Below are 4,895 nucleotides of genomic sequence, written 5' to 3' on the forward strand. Positions count from 1 at the left end.
AGCTCCCGTCTGTCTGAGGAGACAGCTCCCGTCTGAGGGAGACAGCTCCTGTCTGTCTGAGGGATACAGGGTCCATGTGAAGGAGATAGGTCTTACACACAAATTCAGGGAGAGCCGCCCATCCCTCTATTTTGGGGGCAGGCTCTGCCCTCTGGACTGGGAGAGGCAATGAAGGACAGGACGCAAACACCTTCCTTAAGAAGAACACACTTCATGTGTTGTTTTGAGCACTCAGCACCCACCCTTTTTAGGTAACAGCAGCGCTTAGATGTTGTTTTGTGGGAATATGGTTCTCTGGTTCAAGATGCTGCCTCCATGCCAGAGTTCTTAGCTAGCTCAGCCCACAGCAGGTTCAGAAGCGGGTCATGCCTTGACCAGCCCAGAGAACACCAGTCCTCAAGTTTGTAAGATGGCATGGAATCTGAAGCAGCAGCGGAAGTGGGCCTGGATTCCAGGAGTGGAAAGGCCAGTAACGGCATTAACAAGGTTCCTGTTAGTGAGAGCCAGTACAGACTGGGTTTCTGCCATCTGTAAAGGTTATAGACAAACACACTGTCACCTGTGCAGAGCGGTGGGCTCACACTCTTTCCCTCTGCCTAGCTGCTAATGTTCTTGTGCCCAAATAAGGATCAACAGATGCAGAAGAGCAGAAGAGAAGGGGAGGTCTTCCCTGGAGAATAAAAACAATGCCCAGACTTTAGTGGCAGTATTTGCCCGGCCCCACAAAGCACACTGTGGACTCGCTCCACAGCCTACAAAGGACCTGTATAGGTCACAGGCCTGGGAAGGTTGTCTGGACAGCTACTCTCAGCTAAAAACTGACTCTCATTAAAGTTAGATACTTTTCTAGAAATAAAATGCAAAATTAATATTTTCACTGTAAATGCTTTTTGCAAAGTAATTTTAAGATAATTAAAAGGATAGATTATTTCTTAAAAACTTTAATCTATGTCACAATATCACACAATGAGTACAAAGCCAGAACAGTATGTTCTTTGAACTTCGAGAGTTGGCCTCTCACACTGTGAGTTACGAAGGTGTGAACCACTAGATAAGTGTATGATGAATTTCACATTTGCACAAATAAACACAAAAGTTCTGGTTACTAGATACCACTCCACAGCACAATGGGCTGCATTCTCAAAGCACATCAAGTTTGGTTGGTGTGAAAGCGAGATCGCATTTCCCCTCAGAAAACACACTACATACGATGGTACATTTCATAGTCTACACCCTACGACTATCAACCCAAGTACACCATTTGTGGATGCTTGGACAACATGAGGTTGAATGCCATAGATCCATGCATGCAGTGTTGTACACAGGGTCGCTGTGAGTCGGTACCGACTCGATGGCACCTAACAACAACACATGTGTGGCTTTTGCCTTGGGAAGTTTGTCTCCACATGGCAGCAAACACTGTCCTCTTGTGGTCCTTGTATATTTCTCACCGTATTTAGTGCAATATCACATAGACACCATGGAACCCATACGAAGTGCCACTAACGATGCTGGAAATGCTCCCAGGAAGCACGGAGAAATCATGACAAGACAAGAAAAGGAGGAATCGCTGTTAAGTGCCGCTGAGTTGGTTCCAACTCCTAGAGACCCTGTACAGGGTTTCTGAGGAGCAGCTGGTGGGTCCGAATGGCTGACCTTGTGGTTTGCAGCTCAGTAACGATCCTACACCCCCGTACCAGGCTACATGGCAAAAACTGAGGTCTGAAGCTGAACCCATCATAAAAATCACTGTAAGAGAAGGAAATTATTTTGTTAACTCAATTGTGGCGGCTGTGCCTGCTGGCATGATTCCCTAATTGTCTTTTCTTCCTTTTTACAATGGTCCTTGGTGCACAACTTTTTGTGACATGCCTTTTAAGCTCCTACTGAAAATGTAGCTTCTTTGTGGGTGTAACACATAATGCATGTAACAAAATGTGTGTTAATCAACTGTTTATTGAGTACAAATGGTCAGAAGTAGTAGGCTACGAGTTGTTATTTTTTTAGCTGAGATGAAAATTTTACGTGGCTTTTCAACTGTGTGGGCGGTCAGTTGACCCCCTAACACTAGAATTGCTCAAGGGTCAACCGTATTGTTTTCAGTAGTTCTGGACCTACATTAAAAACAAACAGTAATGTTGTTAAGTTCATCGAGTCGGTTCTGACCCATAGCGACCCTGTATAGGGTTTCCAAGGAGTGGCTGGTGAGCTCGAACCACCAACCTTGCAGTTCAAACAGCTTTGCAGTCTGGCACATTAGCCTACAGCGCCACACCAGGACTCCAAAAATACTTCTCTTAAAATTCCAATTACAAGGCATTAGATTCTTATCATTTCTTCCATTGGTTTTGCATAAGTCTGATTTTACTTCCTTTAAAAATCTCATCTACTCAAGGTCCTTAAAGAACAGCCACTTTCGATCTGTTCAGCAAGACAGCGAACCTGTATTAGAGCATTCTGGTATGAAATGTTCTGGTTGCTGATGAAAGCATCCTCAGTGATTGGACATAAGCAGATAGAAAACTATCATCCAAACAAATGACAAGTGTATCAGCGGCACTAAGCCTCCTCCCTTCAGCCCCTGTGGCTTTGAAGCAGAACAGGGGGAGAAGCAGACAAGGTGGGAAATTTCACCTGTTAGTATCCAACTCCTCAACTTCTCTGAAAAGACTTGTAAACCAGCACTTCCTCTTCTCTCTCTCATCTCCAGGTCAACGGGAGTCAAAGGACTGTGGCTGAACTCAGCCCATTTCTTCATTGCTGCCTTTTCCCCTCTTCCACTCACCAACAGACCAATGTGGTCACCAGCAAGCTTACATGCCTGCTCATGTGTTTCCTTTGAGTTTCAGTCTTAGAGAGGGGGTTATACTGAAGGAACTTGATAGCTTCCCAGCAAACAGCCTGTTTATTCTTGGAGTAGCCAGTCATGCTGACATTTTTGTTTTGGGTTTTTCCCAATGATCTTTATTTGAAGATACATCTTCTGTTGCTCTAGCTGTTCAGACTGGTCTGCTTGTCCTTTCTAGTGGGGATGTCCCACCTCAGAAGGTTCTGGATGGGACTCAGGATTCCACCTAAGGTCCTATACTCTGCAAAGGCTCCACAAGAGGCCTGTTTCACTGGGAAAGTTCTAGAACCCCTTTTAGGTATTCCAAGATACCTTTAAATCTTTGCTGTAAAAGTAAAACCACTAGTGTGGCACTGAACACCCCCTCCCCCACCCAAGTGTTGTCCAGCTTTCCCATTCACATCTAAGGAGGTATTCAAATGGATGGAACCTGTCTTGTGGGACTTGGCCTTGAGACCGTTTTGCTAAAAATAAAGATGACAATTTCAAAGGCCAGGTATTTAAATGATTGACACTAACAAGAGCAATGAGGCTCTGGTCAGGAAGAGGAAGAATCAGCCTCCACAAGGGTGCTTTCCAAGGGCAGAGTTCAGAAGGTAAAAATGCTGAAGAAATCAAATGATTGTTAACAACTGTTGCCAGATAGTAAACTGAATAATTACAGGAAAAGAGAATTAGGAGAGCATGTATTCATTTGTAAACACTACACATGCACACACCTGCACACAACCACACACATGCACAGTGGTGAGCAGACAGTAGATCTTGGTCTTTGATGCCCTTAAAGATTTCTGATTCTGAAGCTGATAGCTACACATGCTAAAGTTCAAGACTTGAGAAAAGGACAGTAATAAAATGTACACAGAGAAGACCACTGTTAAGGAATAAAAATACTTTTACATAATCTGATGTTATACTCAATTAAACCCTAACAGTCTTGACTCACAAGTAAAAAGGCATTAGAAGGCCAAGAGTTTCGTTTTAGGGATGAAGGAAGTGAGGAAGACTCTTTAGGTAGTCAAAGGATAGTGATTACACAACTTGTGAACCCTCACAATGCCATCTCATAGGGTCAAGGTCAAGGTCAGAAGGAAAGAAACCATTTTGATGCTGGACAGGAAGGGGACACCTGAGGCTGTGTACCAGGGGGTCAGGGACAGAGAGCGATGATGAAGACAGACATGATGGAGTCCACTACCAGTTGGCTCATGTTGACTTTTCTCTCATCCTTTTTCCAAGAAAAAAGGAGTCCTGGTGACGTCAGTCGTTGAAACCCACCAAAAGCTCTGAGGGAGAAAGATGCAGCTACCTACTCCCATATAGACTTACAGTCTCAGAAACCATACAGGGCAGTTTGACCTTGTCTTAGAGGGTCAGTATAAGTCAGAATTGACTCAATGAAGGTGGGGTAGTTCCAAAAAGGAGGAGACTACCCAGTGCCCTGGATAACTCTCCTACATGGAATACCAAAGAGGAGGAGACGACATGGTGCCCTGGGTAACTCTTATACGTCTGTCCGCCCTCTACCAGGCCAGCTTATACGCTTTGCTCTTTCCCCCAAACAGAGGCCAGGCCATGGCCTCTGGACTTCACCTAATCTTGCTTCTTCAACTCTGTCTATTTTCTGATTCATAATCAGAAAGCTGTTGCCCAGACAGACCTTATTTTAAAACCTGTTCGGTCCTATGCCAGCGTGCCCTTCACCCAGATGAAAACCACCCCGGAGTGCATCCAACCGTGCTTGCTTGCCTTACCTCAGTCTGCTTGTGACTAGCGGATTTATTTTCATATGTTCTAAAATATTTTGTCATTATTTATACAGTAGACAAGTCCTGGGGTGGCTTGTAAAATAAGCACTGGATTGCTAACCAGAAAGTCGGTGGTTTACATCCACCAGTTGCTCCTTGTAAACTCTATGCAGGGTAGCTATGAGTGGGAGCCAACTTGAGAGCACTTCACTGAAACATGGCAGAGAAGGATACAGCAGTGTTTAAATGGAACCACCAGCCACTCTTGGAAACCCTAAACAGGGTCCCTATGAATCAGA

The 4,895-nt window shown here is 44.6% G+C and overlaps 1 protein-coding gene across 4 annotated transcripts in view; it reads right to left on the reverse strand.

Moving 5' to 3' along the window:
- Positions 1-4,895, reverse strand: part of MARK3 (MAP/microtubule affinity-regulating kinase 3) — an 81,660-nt gene that overhangs the window by 14,372 nt on the left and 62,393 nt on the right. The gene's annotated exons all lie outside the window — the stretch shown is intronic.

Source organism: Chrysochloris asiatica, unplaced genomic scaffold, assembly GCF_000296735.1.
Source record: "Chrysochloris asiatica unplaced genomic scaffold, ChrAsi1.0 scaffold00025, whole genome shotgun sequence".
Taxonomy (NCBI): domain Eukaryota; kingdom Metazoa; phylum Chordata; class Mammalia; order Afrosoricida; family Chrysochloridae; genus Chrysochloris; species Chrysochloris asiatica.